General features: G+C 32.6%; 1 long non-coding RNA gene across 1 annotated transcript; it reads right to left on the bottom strand.

The window, feature by feature from the left end:
• Positions 1 to 594: 594 nt before the first annotated feature.
• On the bottom strand, positions 595 to 21686 carry LOC145284504 (uncharacterized). The gene is made up of 4 exons (XR_013868853.1): positions 21541 to 21686; positions 17524 to 17598; positions 11305 to 11385; positions 595 to 768 (listed from the first exon to the last, which is right to left on the bottom strand). It is a non-coding gene; the product is annotated as an uncharacterized LOC145284504 (long non-coding RNA).
• Between the last annotated feature and the right edge of the window lie 463 nt (positions 21687 to 22149).

Raw genomic sequence — 22149 nt, 5'->3', positions numbered from 1 at the left:
ATTTTCAAGGGTGTACAGCAATTTTAAATGTCTATACAAAAAAAAGAGTCTGGACACTTATTTAAGGCACCTCATATATATACCATATATTTCGGCGTATAAGATGACCCTGAAAGTTGAAAAATCATCTTCAAAAACCAATATTTCATAAGATACCGGGTGTTGCAATCTCTAGCCTAGGCTAAACAAACATGGTTTTGTGATTTAGCAATGGTCTTATACAACTGATATATGCTAAATTTATTAAAATTTGTTCCAATTTTGTAGCTTGTTTTATCTGACGGTCATCTTATACGCTGTAATAAGCAAATAACTCTAATAAATTAAATAAATTCACTGCCTTTATTTATATTTATTGTTTCGTTGTTACAGCACACATTTGGTTTGTTTTCTTTTTGAAAAAGAGCTCTCTCAAAATTATCAAAAACACATTTTACATATTAACAGTAAGTCCATATTTACTGATTTAGATGTGAAAAATGCGGCCTTTGCTTTTGTTCATACATCACTTCATCTCAGCATCCTACATTGCTAACAGCCGTCTCAAACACAAAAAATAAAATGATCAAATAAAAAACCATAACAAACAAATAGTTAAATTAAGATTCAGTTTTATTTTATTCTAACGAAAATAAAAAACAAAAAAAACTTATGTTACCAATGCTGCCGCAAGGCCAACTACCATTATTTTGACTGTTTTTAAAAAAATGGTAAGCCGTCAAGAATATAAATCTGAATCTGGGTTCTTCACATCCGTGTCACGTACAACTGGAAGAAAGTGAACAAATCTTTGAATTGAAGCAAAAATGAGATCTACATGGGGGGAAAAAAAAAAAAAAAAAGTTGGGGATCTTTTACATTCATACTGTCACGTAAAAAATAAATAAATGAGAAGTCATGTTTTAAAACTGTCAAACCTTTGGGTTGGTAGCCTAATAGTCATAACTTTATAAAATATCTGTATTTTGATAATATTTTTTTTAATATGACAAAAAAAAAAAAAAAAAAAGTTTAATATTCAAGTCAACTTGATTGGCAACAAAAATAGCAATGTACAAGAAGCCATACAAAAAGACATATGTGCACCCATATATCGTCTTAATATTTGTTCAAGGCCACCGAATCTGAATTATTTATCACTCTCTTACAGCAGATGATGTGACACAAGGGTTGGAAAGTGGGAGATGAAAAGCCAACGCCTTCGAGGAAAAAGGCTCTAGCCTGCAAAAAATGACTGGGCAGTTCTGTCAGCATTCCCCAGTAGAGGTACCTCAGGCAATTAGCAATAAACCAACCACTTCTTAAAGAGAAAAGGCAAAGCGTGGGAGGATGGACCTCCTGGAATTGCACAAGACACAAAGCCGTATCTCAACCAAGAAGGAAAAAGGCATCTCAACAATCGTGTCAGGGGAAAATCTCTGGCTTTTTAACTGGATATGGTAGTCATTGTCACAAATTCGTCTGGCAGGCGATGGAATATTAACACAGATAGAAAATGTTGCCTTTCTTCTGTAGAGATGATATCCATGCAGGCTGCGCTTTGGAATTGTAGTCAAAAACTCCTCAAAAGGTTGATTTTAATTCCTGTCGGTGATGTTGTATGCCAAAATCAGATACCCTTAAGGGAAAACAAATTTATTCTTTGAAATTACTATGCGGGTAAACTTGGAGATTTTGGTCATCATCCTGATTACCAACCATTGAACATGCTCCAGGTATAAAGCGATAAGGATTTGCATAAGAATGGATTATATCATAACTCAAACATGATAATGTTATCGGTGTCAGCCATTTTGTTTACTTAAGTATTAGACTACAAAAGCAGCACAAAATATTATTCCAACATTTTGGAAGTTTTGTTAAACGTTTTTGCTGCCATGAGAACATAATTTTCTGAAATTCTCAAGTTTTGGAAATGAAGAAAATCATAAAAAGTAAAACTTCCTGTCCAGAATTCCCCTATATTAAAAAAAAAAAAAAAAGAAAAAAAAGAAAAAAGAGAAAAGAAAAAAAAAGAAAAAAGAAAAAAAGAGAACAGAAAAAAAAGAGAACAGAAAAAAAAGAGAACAGAAAAAAAAGAGAAAAGAAAAAAAATATGTATAATGTACGTACCAATGATAAAACTATAAAAAAAAAAAAAAAAAATCACGTAAATTGATCAAGTAGTTTTATTTTCATAAAGAAAATAATTTTTAATAGATTAATAGAAATTCATAGACATTACAGCATAAATCTAGTAAATATAAATGATAGTTATCTCTCTTGTATTTTTACATTTCTTTTTCAAAGTAGCCAGCAAGACATTGGATGCTTGAGTGATGCTTTGATTTTCTTGTTTAAAAATAAAACTACTTGATCAATTTATATGATTTTTGGAATATGATCTGTTCGTCAGGGTTACATACATAATACAGGTTTTTCTTTATTTTCGGGTTTTAATATGAAGAAAATTCTGGACAAGAACAAAAGTAAATATTTTTTTATAAACATTTTGATCAATTTAAAAATTTGATGAAACCTAATATTTTGTTTAGAAACGTACATATTCGATTAACGTGTCCTTTCCACATCAGACACAGGGTGCATGTTAGTAATAGCTGCACAATGTGAATTTCCCCATGAAATTCCTATCATTATGGAAAAACTCACCCAAACTGGACATAGTGAGAAATGAAGCAAGGCTTTACAGCTGAATGCCCTTCCTAATGCCAACCTCTTGCAGGTTTTATTGAGAAACTTCTAAGTACGTTATCAGCCAAAGTCGACAGTCATCACTTGACAAAGTTAGTTAAGTTTTTTTAGGTGCCGTAAACCAGCCTGACTTCATTTTAAAAAAAAATTTTTTTACAACTGGCAGCTGGTTTCATGAAGACACATTTGACTAGAATGAATCCCACAATATTCTTTAGAATGAACTAGCAAGGGTGCCCGATGTTGCCCGGGTGTTTAGCTGGTGTAGTAAGGACCCCCCCACCCCGGGGAGGGGTGGGGCGGTCAAAACAACAGTAGCGGAGGTGCCTGGGTATGTGTAGGTGGTGTAGTAAGGACTCTCCCCCTCCCCTCAAAAAAAAAAAAAAAAAAAAAAAAAAAAAAAAAATGGTAGTGGAGGGGGGAAGCACAACAGTAGGCAGAGGTATATATATATTAAAAAAAAAAAAAAAGTGGTAGTAGGCAGGCAGGCTCAACCCCGTAACGTGAAGGAGAAATAAAAAAGTAAAAAAAAAAAGTGATGTCTTAGCCTATGTTTCCAGGGTCCGACCAGAAGTCAAGAGCGATTAAATTAAGTGAAGTCAATCCAACGGCAACGATGACTTGCTAAAATCTCAGCAAAAAAATTGACATCTCCTTGTCCAAAACGGCCGAGTTTAGGGTGAAGAAATTAATGTTTTTGGACAATTTTTTGATATTTGTCGTCTGAGACTTCGAGCTTCAAAACGATACCAATCTTGTTAGGATCCGTCACGTCTGTAGAAAGTTTTAGCGAAACATACAAACATTCAAATAGACAGGTGAGATTTATATAATAATAGATGGTGCTTGTCTGTTATAAATAGATATCTGAAAATTTTTTTAAAAATACATTTAAAATAAAAACACTAGTATGTACTTATGTGTCATGTCAAAATTAGTAAAAATTACAAAAATTATGAAAAATGATCAGGTAGAAGATCTGCTAGAACTATTTAAAAAAAACAAAAAAAACTTGTTATCAATCAGTCGTTTTCTAATTTTTGAATAGAGAAGCAAGGGAGATAAGTCAGTTTTTCATATAAAATAGTTTAAACTGCTCAAACTGCATTATTTGATTAATTTTATTTTTTTCTTGCAATTGTTTTTCTATTCATTGTTTTGGAATTTTTACTAATTTCAATATGACACATAATTGAATAATCATGTTTTTTACTTGAAATGTATTTTTTTTTAGATATCCATTTATAATGAAGAAACATCAAATGAACTGCCAGTTGATCTGAGAGCTTATTCACAGCTGGCCATCTGAGGGCTGGTCCTCGATTTCTGACCTAGAGACCCAGTGGATAGAAGATGGTCACTCCATGCCATAAAAGAGAAAAATAAATTCACAAAGTACCTAGACAGTAAAAATAATGGGTGTTTCATGCTGTTATCACCTCCTAGAAAAACAAACAACATGGCTGACACATAAAAGACTATCATGTAATAAGCAGAATTTTAAGAAAATATAATTGTTCAAGTCACAAAAATGTAAAAAGTTTATGACTATTGGAGTATTGTTTCTCGAAAATTTAAAATATGCAGACCTCTTGTTTTTTTCATAACATCGTGAAGTCGCCTTGATTCATTCATTTTTTTTTTTTCTTTAAGCAAAAATTGGGGCTGATATATTTGAACAGTCCCAAATTTCCGGCCTGGGAAAGTTTAGGTAATTCTAGCATATATTTGTAGACAATGTAATCTTCAAAAACGTAACCTCATCTGAAATTACCAGGTGTTATTTTATCAATAAATATTAGAAAGAACAGAAAACAGTTGAATCCAATTTTATATTTAAAGAATTATAATATACAAAAAAATTAAATTATATTTAATTAAAAGTATGTTTTATGTTATATTTTTTGGCAATCAAGATTTTTTTTGTAATAAATTTATTTCTGAAAAATTGAATTGTTGTTAGTTCTTTTTAAAAATACCTTTTTAGCATTAATTCTAATTTGCTAATTCTTTTAATTTGTTTTTTTTTTTGTCCAATAAAATTCCATGACCATGGCCTTTATCACTCTAGGTTCTTTATGCTACAGTTGGATCTGATGGGGTCTTATTCCACTGGGTTCCACACAAAAGTCCATCTGTTGGTTAATCTATAGTCGACAAAGTTCTCTCACAGCCATGCCTGGGTCTTCCAGCCAGTACAGTCTCACTGCCAAACATATCTGGTTAATCCAGATTTTCACTACCTCATCAAGGTGAAGCCATCAGTGTTCAAACTCAAAAAAGAAGTGAGTGGCACGATGGCACTTTTACTTCTCCATTTTGACAAATGTAATTTTTCATAATAAATATGTGTAAAAATGGTTGAATATTTATTCTCCGAACACATTTCAATATTTAAAATCATGTTTTGAACTCTTGAAACACACACACACACATACAAACACACACACACACACACACACACACACACACACACACAGACAGAGCATGATTGCGCACGTGCCACAAAAAATTTCACATGCAGGCACCCCTATGTGGGTATCCATAGTCTGTCAAAGACTGAAAGAGCTTATATATATATATAACTACTTCATTTACTCACATAAAATTAATATACGAAAGTATAGATTTATGCGTAAACTTTAAGTATTTACTTCAAAAGTGCTCAATACGTAGGTAGAGCTAGTTAGTAATTTATAAAATATATATGGCGATTAAGCTACACTGAATATTCGGCGTTTCATCCACTCCAGGATTCGTCAGGCTGACGAATCCTAGAGTGGATGAAACGCCGAATATTCAGTGTAGCTTAATCGCCATATATATTTTATAAATTACTATATATATATATATATATATATAAAACATGGAAAGCAACTTCAAGATCAGAACAGAGCTGAATCAAGACAGCAGACCTTGCACAAAAAAGGGCTTGATATCACATCAGATTGAACTTTATAACAATGGTCTTTTGCATATGTAAAACACAGAGATTTCTGCAAAACAATGATACCAACTTTATTTTCATATTGAATTATTACCATTCAAAGTTGGTTGAAAATTTTTAAAAATTGCTGTCCCATGTGCTATTGGTCCAGAAATCAACTTTCACAATGTATAACTAAAAATGCAGACTTTAAACAAGTAAAACCTCCTGACAAATATAACATCTTAAGGTCAATAGAAACCAATCATAATAGAAGCAATAATTTTTAGATTAAACCAGCATAGATGTTGCTTCGTTGAATTAGAAAAAAATGTACAAAAATGACACAGAAACATTACTTAGATTGTTTATTAAAGACTAGCCTGGGTGCCTGGCATTGCCTGGGTGTCTGGAGGTGTGTGTTGAGCCAAAAAAACGTGGTGGCAGATAGGGAGGCTCGAGCCTGTGCCATGAAGGCGGAAAAGAAAGTGAAAGAAAATCTGACATCTTACCCCTACTCCATGATGTGACCGGAAGTTTGGAACATTAAAATTAGGCAAAGTCAATCCAACTAATACGATGACTTGCAAAAATGGCTCGCAAAAAATCGACCCCCCTCCTTGTAGAAAACTGCCCAGTTGAGGGTGAAGCCATTAATGTTTTTTTGCCAATTTTTCGATATTTGTCGTCAGAAACATCGAGCTTCAAAGTGATACTGATCTTGTGAAAATCCGTCGCCTCTGTCGAAAGTTTTAGGCATACATACATACATATAAACAGATAGGTGAGATTTCTATTATAGATTAATTTCAACAGCTAACACATTGAATCTTCTTATTATTGATGGTACATTGGACATTAAAGTAGATTTTTCTCTTGATGCCCTTTTCTTTTTCCTGCAACCTCTTTCTCACGGAAGAGACGTGAGCCTGTCTCTGCTCTTTCGTTATTTTCATGGCATATGCTCATCTGAACTCCAACCTATGGTCTCCCCTTGCAAAATTTTCACAAAACCACTTAACTAGCTACAACCACTATCAACAATCCCCCCCACTCTCTATCTGTGCCTAAATCTAAATGCAGATTCCATGAACAAAGTTTCATTCCTAGAACTGCCTGCCTGTGGAACGTTGGCCTGTTTCCCAACCGACTACAGTATAATCTCCTTCAATTCCAATGTAAATAAATTCTTGCCAAATTGTCCCCTTAAATAATCAAATCCTACCCAATTTACACCATTAGCAATTATTAAACTACCACCTTACATTCATTCACTCTTATCCTCAAGTGGCCTTAGAGCCTTGATAAGTGGTGACTCCCTTGCACAACAAAATAAACTCAGACTCGAACAGGGTAAAAATAAGCGGAAATAATTTGATAAGGCAAAAATTCCATTTACTAAAGTTTTCAACTTGAATGTTTTTGTGAAATACAAGTATTTTATAAGGCCAAAATATTGATTATTGACCCCTTTCTTTTATGATCGAGCTATCTTTTTTTCTGCATAAAGACACACACACTACAAACGTGAAAAAAATGCTAACATTAAAAAAATCAATTGCTCATCAACAAAAGTAGTAACTCAATGTGAAGTAGTCTATGAAGAAATAAACTATTTACGAAACAAGAGGAACAACTTGGAATTTTACTTCTCCATGATCTGATGGATTTTCTGGAATCATGAATTTACCCTGGACATCTGTAATTCTGTTTACCATTCTTATGGATTATCAATAGATTTTATTGGATTCATCCTCTTCTGTTGGATTTCATTTCCTTATTCAATAGATTTTTACCATATCCTTTTATACTTCAACTTTTTTCCTTGTTCCTGCTTTCATAATCATTATGAAACTTTATAAACTTTCACTGTTAAAAACTTTTTTATGCAAATATGATTCAATGCATTATTGTATATTTTGCAAACCTCTTTCCTCTGATGAGAAGAATTGCATCTTTGGAAACTCTGCAGAATAAGGTCTTACTTGTTTATTTGTACTCCTCGTCAGATAATTAAAATTTTGTATACCTTCCTTACAGGTTTATAAGATTTTTCTATTATATATATATATATATATATATGGGGAAAAGATTAAATTCTTTTTACATCTATATTTTATTAAAATAATTCCTCAAAATAAATGAGATATCACACATTGAAAGAAAGAAATCTATTTTATGTCTGTCTGTGCGTCCCATGTTTTCACATGGGCCATATTTAATTCTAAATCAACAGGTCATAACTTTTGCCTGTTTTTTAACAGGCTAAAAAGTCTTGTATGTGTATATTAAAAGTAAACATTATGTGACAGAAAATTGTTTTCAACATTGACTTTGAAATCATTGCTCTCGTGCAATGCCAGATTTTTGGTGAATATGATTCCTGTTTTAATATATTTTAAATAGCATTTTGCAGAGTAAATGTGGTATTGTGGTGACTAATCTATTAATTCCTAAATGTGCATCAAATGGATACCATAATACTTATTTTGCTGCACAATATTATAAAAGTGCATACAAAATTTCAGTCAGATTGACCCAGTAGTTTCCAAGAAAAGTGGAACAAACAGACAAATATATATAACAAGAAAACCAACCTCAAAATTGGAACAGAATCAAAATAAACCAGCAGATCTTGAACAAATAAAGTACTCAATATTCTATAAGAGAGCTTTATCAATAATAAATGTACTTAGCACTTTACTGCAGTTTCACACTATAATCATTCGTCAGGTGTCCCCGATTGGCATCAATGGATAACTGGTTTTGTTTTTTGAATGATGTTAGTCAGGAGACACTTCTGATGATCAGTAATACCATGAAACTGCAGTAAAGCTTTTGTTGCACAATTAGTCAGCCCAATCAGTTATAATTTAAATTGTAATCATCTGATTTAATTGTAGAAGTCATCTGACAATCTTTCTCTCACTGTTGCAACCGTCTTCGTTAGCTTGATAATTTTTGTTCGGTCTACTCTGTGTGTGGCAGTCTGCATAATATGACCGTGTTTTTTCGTATACGAGTTGACAACGGGTGTATAAAAAATTCAATTTGTGCTTTTATATTCTTTATAACTTTGTTTTCTCATTAACCTCCTATCAACAACATCACATTTGGTTTAACAAATATTTTACATGCCGAGGCGTTTGATGGCTTTTGGAAATTAACTACCTCATACGAAATACACATTAGCAATAACACGGCCCACCCTCCTGAAGTGCTCCCAAAACATGCAGCCATATCATTTAAACTTCCTGCTTCATTTCTATCCTTACATCATTCGTAGACATTTATGCTGATGACACTACTATCTATGGTAGCACATCTAAGACCGTAAACGACCAAGTTCTCTCTGATTCTCTCTCCTCTGATCTTGAGCAAGTGGTACAATGGGGAAAGAGGTGGCTTGTTACTTTTAATGTATCTAAAACCAAGCTTTTATCTTTACATCATCGACGCTCTGATCCCCATCTGGCATCAATTGAAATGAATGGCTCTTGTCTTGGGGAGGACCCATGTTTTGACAAGCTTCTGGGATTGACCTTTACTCCTGATCTGAAATGGAACACATACATTAAATCCGTTGCCAAGGCCGCTGGAAAAATAGTGGGATCCTTCTATCGATCCAGTAGATATCTCACTGCTGATGCAATTCTCTATCTATATAAGAGCCAGGTACGTCCAAGGATGGAGTATTGTTGCCATATCTGGGAAGGAGCTGCTAGAAAGGATTTATCCTGCCTTGATAGAGTTCAAAATAGACTTCGTAGCCTTGTGAGGGATGCTCCTTTCTCCTCCCTGCAACCTTTTTCTCACAGGAGAGATGTTGCGAGCTTGTCTCTGCTTTATCGTTATTTTCATGGCAGGTGCTCGGCTGAGTTCCATTCTATAGTCCCCCCCCTCGCCAAACTTTCACAAGAAACACCCGTCTTGCAGAAAACACTATCACTAGTTTCCCCCGACTCTTTATCTGTGCTTAAACCTAAGCGTAGATTTCATGAACAAAGCTTCTTTCTTAGAAATGCATGCCTATGGAATTGTCTTCCGTTTTTCTGCTTTCCAGCTGACTATAATATGGTTGTCTTCAAGTCTAATGTAAACAAGTTTTTGATGAGCCGTTCTATATAAGTTAACAAATTTACCGAATCTCCATTACTAACGGTTACTATATTGTCCAATTTCTACTGTACACTCTTTAACCCTTATCCTCGAGTGGCCTCTTGGCCTTAATAAGTGGTGATGCCTATGTAAAAAAAAAAAAATTTTAATGTTAAAGTTAACAATCACACACTCTAAAAGTTTAGCTTAATCCTATGTCATAATTCAAAAATGCTCGATGTAAAACCAGAGTTAAATGAAAATGAGGCTAACAAGTATTCTCTTAAAAATCGTTTTCCCCTTGAGTCCAGGAGGCTTCAAGGCGATCTCATCCTTGCCTACAACATCTTTCATGAATGGTGCAGCCTGGACTGGGACCTATTCTTCACCCCTACCCTGGATCACGTGCCCACAGAGCCCACAAAAAAGGTCTACCTTTGACGGTTCCGGAGGCTTCAATGCCAAGCAATGTTCTCGGTTCAAGTGGCATCTCCATGGAACAAGCTACCCGATGAGGTCGTAAACCAATTAACATTACAGGGCTTTAAGGCGGCCTTGGACAGACGCTGGTTGGACCTCCACTGTTTTCCCCTTGTATAGTTTCTCTTTATACAAAGCTCCCTAAATTCTCACCAACCTTTTTCCCTTGTAAATGGCAATCACTTGTGTTATTTATTTGCTTTCCCACTGAGCAAATTAGGCACAAGGCCATTTTTTAATGTGAAGAGAAAAGGGAGATGAAGGGGAAAGGGGGACCAGCTCCCCCAAGAGGGGGGGGGGGCTGGATAGTGACAATCAATATGAAGAGTTTCCCCTACATTGAATGGTCTGATATGTGGTGTTGCTCCCACATATAACTTTGATTGCAGTATCTGCCGGAACAGATACTACACTTTCAGATATTAAATCTTTTATTCAGGCTAAAAAGTTCAACATGAACAAAAAACTTAGGCACAAAGCCAACTCCAAAGGGGGGGGGGGAGAAAATGGGGGTCGTTGGTCATCCTTGTCACTCCAGAACTAGACAAAAGTTTCTCTTAGCTAGTATCTTCTACCATCATAATATCGCATTCACCCTTTCGTATTTGGGGACGTCCTACTTAGCACCCAATTGTTTAAAACATTTTTTATTTATGTGTAAAAACAAAAAAGATAACAATAAAGGTAATACAATAATTTGTGTCGAAGGAAGAAAAAAATACAACAATGGTTAGTAGGACCCTCCCAACCCCATCTAGTTGATAGACCGCTCGTTCCACTTCAGTTTGTAAAGGAACCTGAGCTCCTGCAGGACAGTCTTTAACTGGGGATGCCCTCTAAATGGGACAAAATGGAGAAAAGAAAAATTTGTGGGTGAGGGATGAAGGGGGGGGGGTGAGTGAGTGATTTCTTTCTCTCCAAGATAGGTAAATTTAGAGGGAGGGGTGAAGAGAAAAGATGCTATACTTTGATCTTTGCCTCCCGGGGCTCAGAAAGCCGGGGGGGGGGGGAGGGGATTCTTTGTCAATTAAATGAATTGAATTGATTGAATGAATGAAGTTATGATTTAACTGATCTTTTTTTGAAAATGTTGAAAAGTATTAACTTACCAATATAACGGTTCTTATACATAAATCTGCGCTCGCCCATTTTCTCATTTTTTACTACTACATAAATAGCAGTAAGTAAACCTAAAAAGAAGTTTGAAAGATATTATAATATATGATTGATGCACATACAAAACTATGTAAATCATAGAAAAAAATAAAAATTAATTATTTTTTTTAAAACTTAAATTTGTTTTTAAAATGTAAATTCATGCGTTTTGGTGCTTGTCCTGAATTCTCGTTATATTCAAAAACAAAAAATATCTATATGATGTACATAGCTATGATGAAATGAAAATATGTAGCAGTAATAGAAGTTTTTATTTTTAAATAGGAAAATTAAATTTTATGAGTAACCAAAGAGTAGCTGTCTTGTATGTCATTTAAAATGAGAAAAGCAAAAAAAGGAAGATAACTCTGATACAAATGTGCAAGATTTGTCATTCATATATATATATATATATATATATATATATATATTATATATATTTATTTATTCATGCCTACGAATTCCAACTAATTACTTAAAATGATTTTTTTTATAAAAATAATACTTTATCAATTTACAAATTTTGAAATATGATATTTTCGTTTCATCAAAAGGTACATCATAACAATTTTTTTTTTTTTTTTTTTTTTTTTTTTTTAAATGTAGGGTGAAATTCTGGACAAGAACCAATGATTTTTTTTTTCTTAGATATACTAGGATCATTTTACATTATATAATAAATTTGATACTCAAATTGTTTGAATAAAGAAGTACCAAACTTCAATCACACACACATAAATCAATAAATATTTAAAAAGGAACATTTTTAAATATTTACTTTTGTTATAAAACTATCTGAAAAGATATCAACTAAAGGTTTGCAGTTTTGAATTGGATCTGATCTGATTCCGAGAAGTTGATTTTAGATGTTACTGGTACATCTCTCTCTCTCTCTCTCATATATATATATACATAATCTACTTTTTTTATTTATTTATTTTTTTTTTATTACATTTTCCCCCCAAACAAGGCACATACATTGCCACTGTGGTGTAGGAGGCTACTATCAGGGGCAGCAACTACTGGGGCACTATGTTGGGATTTGGGCAGCAAGATGTCGGTTCACGTTGCACTTGAACTTCTGCATGTCAGTACAGTTGGGGAAGCAGGGACCTGAAATGGAATTCCAGAGTCTAGCGGTTCTGGGGAAGAAACTACTGGAGTAGAAAGATCTTAATTATTAAATATCTACAGACACTAGTGTTTCATCCTTTCGGGAATCATCAGTGCAGGGTGTCACGATTAAATTAACGCCAGTCGAGAGATTCAGACCCCGGCAACAGAAGTCATGTCTGGCTTCATCAGCAAGGACCTGAACCATTCAGCTACCATCAACCGCAAGAGATACAGTTGAAATTAAACATTTATTCTTATTAAATGCTTTTAATGTCAATCAGAGAGTGATCTAATCATTATATATAAGAAAGAATGCGTGCATGTGTGTGTGTGTGAGAACACTTCTCAACCTATATACTCGACAAATTTTTGATCTACACACTTGAAATTTGGTATACAGGGTATTCAGACATGTGGAAAAGTTTTTAATCAATTTTCATCCAGAAAAAAGGGCTGCTAAGGGGGGTCAAAATTGAAAAATTGGCAGGTGAGGGGGCATTAGATTTTTATCTGCTGGTAAATTGTTTCACAAATGCACATGCATGAATTATTCGTAACATAAGGAATTTGTCATTGGAACAAGTAAGTTTAAAATACTTTTTAAAAATCATGTCAAGCTAGCCTAATGGTTATCATACTTGACTCACTGTCGTTTTGGTTTTGATCTCAGTTCGAATATATTTTTCTTTTACTGACAAGAAGTGAACTGTTTAGAAAAAAACTTGCATGCACATGTCTCAGTTTCTGAATTAAAATAGAACATTCATGCATATTCTACAATCGGACAGCACCGGGCGGCCTGCTAATAATATATAAAGTTATCTTGTCAAATTTTCAAAGTTTGTTCAGTTTTTTTTTTTTTGGCTTAGATAGCTTTTAGAGTGTAGACATTTTCCCTTATTCACTGAAATCAAAGTAGCAATATCCACCGACCATAAAACGCTTTGGAACAGCACAGATTTCAAGAGTGGAGAGTTCTACTAAAATAGCCATATTTTAAAAACCAAAGCACTTTAAGTTCTCAAAATACCATTTTGTTTGGAAATAAATATACTTTGACTTTAATCAATCAATAATCTATAAGATATATTTGAAAAGTTTTAAGCAAGTGATAAAAATGTGAACACAGCTAACCATTCATTTTCACAACTTTTAGTTTTATCTATATATAAATAAAACCGTAGATGTATGTATGTGTGTGTGTGAAAATATTTAACCGATAAACTATTGCTCACATAATACTGAAATTAACGGTAAATAGTAGTCATACACCAAGGACGGTTTATAATGAGTAAAATCTTTGTTTGGATGGATGAATAATGCATATAGAAATATGTCGGCAAGTTGAAATGTAAAATGTTAATTTCAACTTGCTGACATATTTCTATTAGTTTTACACATGTAAATTCATTCATAACTTGAAGTGGTTTGATTTAAAATTTTTCTTATCTATCTCTTGATAGCTCAAATGGTAAGGAACATGACTGGAGTGCTAAATGTTTTGATTTCGATTCTAGTTAATGGCATCCAAGTCATTGTTTTTTTTTTAACTTTTGAAATCAGTAGTAGATAATATAATATATAATATACAGAATTGGCACTATTATAATAAGTTTAAGTGTATTTTATGACTGGGCATAACCAGGCAACCCTCACTAGTTTTTAATAAAATATGTTATAATTAAAACCAGGCACAGCCAAAACGGAAGAAGGAAGTAAGTATTTTTTGACAGAGTCTCTCTTTTAAAAATCTACCAAAAATCAAGTAATTATCCAATCAACACAAAATTTTCACCGATTATTAAGTGAAGAATGAACTTTATAATGACATACTTTTTTTTTCATAATCAATATTTATATCTATATATTTTTTTTGCCTACAACCTCCCCCCCCTTCTTTATTTGTGGGTACAAGTATGCTTAAAATAATCAGCCGAAACTGAACAAAATATATTGTATCATGGGGAGGGTGAGGATTGTAGATAAACAAAAAACAAAACAACTGCGCATGTATCAAATTTTTAGGTTGAAAATCCGAATTTTGAATGTGTTTAATTTTCCATCTTTTGTGTTTTGAAGTGTTTGATTTTCCATCTTTTGTGTTTTGAAGTGTGAAATTCGTTGAATAAGTTAATCTTTCAGATTAGCAAAAGAAAAAAAAAAAAAAACAATTTATATACTTTTATTATTTTTGCAAAAAACACTACGTTTAAATTTTTGAAAAGTAAATTAATAATTTTCTATTAGTGAGCCCAATATTGCTAATATATCATTAAATAGGAAATGCTTTGAAGAATCAATATTAAAAAAAAAAAAAAAATCGATAAATAACTGTGCATTTTGCTAAAAATACAATAATTTCTTTGGGCAATTTCATGTTTATTTACCTATGATGGACCAAGCATGATACAATATGCAGAAGTTGTTATTAACACATAATGCTTAGCATTCCCAAAATGGTCACTCATCTGGTACTGGCCAGCCTCATCATTGCTTAACTTCAGGAGTTATGTAGGCAACAAATATATAAATATCGCTTATGAAAAAAGAATTAAACCCTTCACTTAATCGTCAAATCAAACGTTAAAAATACATGGCTAAATTAAGTTTATTTAGTTCTCTCAAGTCCTACATAGTTTATTTTAAGCTATCATTAAATGTTTTTTGTTTTTTTTATTTTCACTACACGAAGTCTATAGAGTGATATAAAAAGTTGGAATTATTTGAAATTCAGGTAATTATGTTATAATATTTTTGCATATTCTTATAATAAATCATCCTAAATCTTATTTAGATGAAAGAAAAAAAAAAAATTGGTTCAAAAACATTTTTAAAAAATATTAAAAGGTTTTAGCGATAGAGAGACAAAAATGGTGGTGAATGGTGTTGATTTGAAAATTTAAAATTTTAAATTCTATTAAAATTTTAAATTCTATTAAAATTTAAAATTCTATTAAAATTTAAAATTCTATTAAAATTTAAAATTCTATTAAAATTTAAAATTCTATTAAAATTTAAAATTCTATTAAAATTTACAATTCTATTAAAATTTACAATTCTATTAAAAATAGTAGAAAAAGTTTTATATTATTCTGCTTTTCATATGATAAAATTCAGGCTTTTCTTTTTCTTGAAAAAAAAAAAGTTGCTCAAGAATAATGGATTTTAATAGATTTTAATTTGTTTTAAAAAAAGCAACTACTTGTTCATTTGTCCATTTTTTGGAAATGTCTAATTAAAACATTTTTTTTAGTTTTTACTTTAAAACTTATTTTCAGAATGGTCTGATATAATAAGAAATATATTTTAAAAGTTTACATAAAAAAATTATTTTTTAAATGATTTTTTTCAAGATCTTGTAATAAAAAATATACTATATGAAATGCGTTTCTAATATTTTTAATATAAAAATATGGCACTCCTGCATGTCAGTGACATGAGGCGAATGTGTGTATTTTAGCTTCAAGAATTGCGGACAGATGTCACTTGTCAGCCAAAGAACAGGCATTGATAACTCTTCTTTTTCTAAAAGTGTGTGTAAACTAAAATTATATTCTGCTACATTTTTATACAATCTTTCTGTACAAAAAAAAAACAAAAAAATATATATTCTTAACCTCTATAAATGTTTCATGTTTTTTAAATTATATTTTGCTACATTTTTATACAACTTTACCGAAAAAAAAAAAAAAAATTCTAGAAACAATCTATAAATGTTTCATATTTTTATCATATTTATTATTTTATTTTTAGCTATGAATCACTCATTGAAAAGAAATTATATTAACACATTAAAATTATATTTTGATACATTTTTTTATTCAATAACTGTTTCGAGTTTCATATTTTTGTGTCATTTTGTTATTATATACTTTTGCGTTATTGTAGACACTTGTTTATATTTGAGGTTCACATAATGACCGCTAGAATCAGTTCTCTTTCGAAGAACAGGGGTCGATAACTCGTCTTTGTTGCTAATATGTCACTGATATGCAGAAGTGCCAAAAATATATTTTAGTCTTTACTTTGAAAGATTTTTTTTTTCAGAATGTTTTTATATAAAATAACATTTTATTAAAAAATAAAACCATTACAGGAAAGCATTTCAAAGTAAGAACTAGTTTTCATGCAAAGTTTTAAAATTGAACTGAAATTATGTAAATATTAGCTTTAATAGACTTTTCCTCGTTATACACTGGCACGACTTCCGCTAAACAGAAAGCGACATACGTTTGCTTAAGCAGTTTTGTTTTTTGAAAATATGGTTAAATCAAGGAATTTTGGAAATTATTGATTGTTGAATGGAAATATAGTCTAAGTTTCTGTATATGGTAACTAAAATACCAAATGGCACCGATTTTCTTTCAAACAGTTTCATATTATAGACTAAATACACAAATTCATAAATTGTGCGAGTATCATTTTTTTAAATTAAAACTTTAAAAAGTGAGACTTTTTTTTCTCCCAATTTTACAACAGTTACAAAATATTTGCTCTTAAATATGCCCTTAAAATGAATCTAATAGTGAAACCTTGAATTGGGTTTTTTTTTTGGGGGGGGGGGGTGCAGAATCACCCTTTAGTTGCTACTACTCTCCAGGTCCATTCCAGCCTGAAGACAAACTAGAGACATTGCAAGCCTATCTTTGTTTTATTGTTATTTTCATGGCAGGTGCTCATCTGAACTCCCAATCTCTGGTCCCCCCTCGCCAATCTTTTACAAAAAACACCCATCTAGCTGAATCCACTGTCAAAAACTTTCCCCACTCTTTATCTATGCCTAAATCAAAACGTAGATTCCAGGAACAAAGCTTCTTTCTTAGAACCGCACACCCGTGGAACTGTTCCGTCTGCCTGCTTCCCTCCTGACTACAACTTGGATGTCTTCAAGTCCAACGTAAACAAATTCCTGATAAACCGCCCCCTTAAGTAGACACTTTAAATATCCACACTAACGTACTGTACTTACAATAACCCTTATCCCTGAGTGGCTTCCGGGCCTTGATAAGTGGTGACCACCTTGTAAAAAAAACAGATAGGTAGATTCTAATACTTACCAACACCAGCCATGGCTAAGCCACCAACAATCTCTGGATTTTCATTCCAACCATCTTTGACGACTTGATAAAGGCCTAAAATGAGAAAAGATTTAACAGATCAAATATCATGATTAAAATTTGAGTATTCTTATAAGAATGTTGTTTCTTTGTTTCTATGGAAACGACACTATTTACAACCTTGTATCATGGATTTTACCAAATGCAAACAAATGTGTATATTTATCTGATGTTTTTTTTCGTCTTTTTTTGAAACTTTTTTTCATATTGCCACTTTGATTATTTGGGATCATATTCAACAGTAGATTGTGGGGAATTGAGCAGTGAGATGTTTGTTCACATTACATTTAAACTTCTACATGTTAGTACAGTCAGGGAAGTAGGAAACAGAGTGAATTCTGAAATCTATTCAAGGGGAAAAAATAGGCTTTCCTGTATCTAGCGACCTCAGCAGTGAAAGGATGGAGACTTTGATGCTTGTCAGATTAAGTTAGGAGTATGTATGTCAAGGGGGAACAAGTGCTAGGAGTTCAGAACACATTCCATGCAAGTAATTTTCTAGCACGGTAGAGGGAATCCATCCTCTTAGCAATGTCCTGCTGTTAATTTTTTTTTTTCAGATTAAATCTGGATAGAATAGAGAAATGTGTATGGAAGAGTAGACTGCGATCATATAACTATGTTTTTTTTTGACGTTCAATTTCAAAAGATCATAACTCCTTTCATAATAAACTTTATTAATCGAAATAAGAACCATTAGAAGTTTTGTCAATGAGAAACAATTTTATTTATTCCATTAGCATAGAAATCCGGAGGTCTGGAAGCGATGAAGTGATTGAAGGCCGATTCAGCATCATCTCGGCTTTTTAAGTATTTTCCACACAGGAAGTTGTTGAGATGCTTGAAAAAGTGATAATCAGTAGGTGAGAGATCCGATGAATATGGTGGATGAGACAGAGTCTCATAGTCCAATTCGTTCAGCTTTTGCAGGGTCGGTTGAGCAACATGCGGGTGAGCATTGTCATGGAGGAGAATTGGTCCCTTCCTATTGACCAATCTCTGGCACATACGTTGGAGCTTCTGATGCATTTCATCAATTTTTCAGCAGTACTTCTCCACCGTAATTGTTGAATTTAAGAAGCTGTGATGGATGAGATCAGCCGCAGACCACCAAATAATAACCTTTTTTTGGTGCAATTTCGGCTTCGGCAAGTGTTGTGTAGCTTCTCCAGCATCCAATCACTGTGCCGAACGTCACCGGTTGTCGTAGAGGATCCACTTCTCATCACACATCACAATCCACTCAAGAAATGGATCGTTTTTGTTGCGCAGAAGCAGCGTAGAAGACACCTTAAAACGACCATTTTTTATTATCGTTCAATTTATGCGGCACCCATTTATCCAACTTCTTGACTTTCCTATTGGCTTTAAATGGCAAACGACTTGAGTGGTTGACCTCAAGTTCAACAGCAACTTCTTGTCTAGTTTTGTGAGGATCGGCTTCAATTAAGGCTTCCAAACCTTTGGTACCAACAGCAGTCGGCTGGCTGTGACCATCATCTTCAAGGCTCTTGTCACCATTGTGAAATTTCTTGAACCACCGTGTTACCATATGTTCATTAGTGGTTCCTGGGCCAAATACATCATTGATTATCATGAGCTGTTTTGTCAGTTTTTGGCCAAGTTTGAACTGGAGCAAGAAAATCGTGTGGATTTGAATTTTGTCCATGCTGTCGAAAAAGCCTACAAAAAACTGAATGAAGAGATTGAGAACGGTAACGAATAACATGATTCGATAGAATGAAAAATGCACTTCAAAATGATATATAACATGGCTATGCATATTAATGAATTAATTCAGAAATCATATATAAAAGTAACATTTGTGAGAAAATCATATTGTTTTTGCACCAACCTAATAAAAGAATGGACGAGATTGAAAGTTCTTGGATTAGTAAATGTGCAACAGCTGAGTAGAGGTGAGAGTGACTAAAGAAAAAAAAAAAAAAAAAAAAAAAAAAAAAAAAAAAAAAAAAAAAAAGATAAAAATAAAGCTGAAATCGAGATGGATTTCCCAACGATGTCTCTTTCACAATTATGAACATTAAAAAAGTGTCTATAATCAATTTTTCTGCAAAAATGGAATAGAAATATAGTCACTGGTTTTATGACAAGGTTGCCAACGAAATGAAAAACAAATATGCATCAGATTAAGTTGTAAATTGTGAACAGATATTGTGCACACCCTGCATGGAAGTAAAAACACAAATTTTGTATGGCCTTATTTACCCTTAACTGGTCAGGATGTGGGTGCTCATTTTATGTTGAATTCATATAAGAAAATGATTTTCCATTCTAAAATCTAATTATATATATATATATATATATATATATATACCTTTTTGAGGATATTTGCTCAGGATGTTTACATATAATCGCCTAAAGTAGAAGTACTTATGTTACCATACTAAAATAACATTATTTAGAAAGTCATTCTTAACGTGTAAGAAAAAGAAGTTAAATAACTCCCTTGATTTGAGAAGGTTGGAAGTCAGAGGAGGGTCGGATTCTCATTTGACCTCGCAAAACCTGGTGATGTTTTGGCACTAGCTTATACCTGCTGTTAGTTGGAAGTGATTTGCATATGTGACAGTTGTTATTTAAGAGCGTCGCTTCTTTCCAGCAGCAGTCTTTGAGTTGACTCTTTGAGTGGGTCCATTTGAGGTATCTTGTCTGCCTGGAAATACCCTGGTGTACTTCTAATACATATACACCAAACTATTTGGGTGAGTAAGGTGCTCTTTCCGTGGCTTCCTTCTGAGACTCTTTGAGAAGTTTTGATAACGGTTACTTCTGGAGAACTTTCTTATTTGTTATCTTCATTAGAGTTCTGACATACAGGTTTATGATTAATAATCTTGTGTTTCTTGACTCCTGCCATAGCTGGGAGTCGTGATTTAGGAATATTTTGCAATCTTAACACCAGACCCAACTTTGATTTATCCACTACTTTGGTGCCGGAGAATTTAACATATGGGGAGAAGTGGGAGTTTTGTAACTATTCTGTACTTTCATCTAACAATTTAATAAAAAATATATCGTAAAACTCGAACTTGACTTGAAAATACGATTTTAAAAAATATCACAGTGACATAAGTGTATAAGCACCGAAGTAGAATCTTATTTTTATTTGGAGCTAAAAAAAAATGTTTCTACAAAATTTCAGCTGAACTAACCACATTTGTCCAACTTAAGACCCGACATCAGGTAAAATTCGGTCACTATAATGTTCTGATTTCGTTTATTCACATAATGTTTACACATTTCAAGCGTGTTTTTCTCAACTTACATGCGTAATAGTAAATGGATTATAACTTGAAATAATTTGGATTTATTAATATTTAACAAAATAAAACCATTTTAAATGTCTATACAATTTTCTCGCAAATGGCTCTGGGCGCAATCTTTAACATTTACCCTTAAAAATCAGGTAAGGGTTTTGAAAAAGTTCGGTTCAAATTCTGTAGAAGACAAAAGTAATCTCTTTAATAACACTGAAACAAGAAAGGTCCAATAAATGGCTTAAAATAATAAGTATTTACGCAGAGAAGGTGCCGTGTTGAAATAACGTTGCTATTTAGAAACCCATTCTTAACATGGGAAAAGGGAGGGTGTTCATCTAACAATTTAATAAATAAAAGGTACCGTAAAACTTGAATTAAACTTGAACATACTATTATAAATAAATAAAAAAATAAATAAAATAGGACGATACCTTCCCTGCATAAGTATCAAATAATATTTTCAGAAACAAAAACAAACATTCTAATAGGACTTATACAATTTCTCCGGACTCAATTCTGAAGGACGTTTTTGTTTTTAGTATCAAGCGTCAACAAGATAATAAAATAAAAGAGTTTTAATTATTCTTCAATCAAAATTTGAAATAACATCCACAGTTAATGTTTTGAAAATGGATTTATAAAAAATATCTTTGTAAATGAGTTTTTATCTTACTTTTGCCCTTGAAAATCCGACTCCAACCTCCAATAAGTGGACGCGACATTTTGGATGGTAAGGATTTCACAGGAAACGGAAATAAGCAGAAAAGACGGTGTCGACCCACAACAGTTCCTTTTTTACTTTTTACCCGTGGACTATTTACAACAAATATTTCGTTGGTATTTTAATAATCTAGATTTAAAAAATGGTGTGATTATTTCTTGTTCCACCCTTTCTCGCGCCGTGTTTCTCGTATCATTGTAACTTTAATAATTACACGTTTAATTATATTTTTAAATTTATTATCAAACGAAAATTTAAAATAAAAACTATATATAAATAAAATGAAATCTTACAAATCCTATATTATAAAAAAAAATAATTACGCAATTAAAAGCTCAATACAATTAAAAAGAAAAAGTAATTATTTCGTAACTTTTCGAAATTTAGAATTTACATGCGTAAACTGTCAAATGGGGAGTCAATTCTTGCCTTAAAAGTTTTAGCAAATCCTCATGCCATGCAATGCACAATGCATTAATAGATTTGTAGGGGACTAGGATATATAAATACCCCAATCCCGTTACAAGAGAATAATGAAACGAATGAGGAATTGAAGGAAAC

This window comes from Euprymna scolopes, chromosome 9, assembly GCF_053919585.1.
Source record: "Euprymna scolopes isolate OS-2025 chromosome 9, ASM5391958v1, whole genome shotgun sequence".
NCBI classification, from domain to species: domain Eukaryota; kingdom Metazoa; phylum Mollusca; class Cephalopoda; order Sepiida; family Sepiolidae; genus Euprymna; species Euprymna scolopes.
This window is presented reverse-complemented; position numbering and strand designations above follow the sequence as displayed.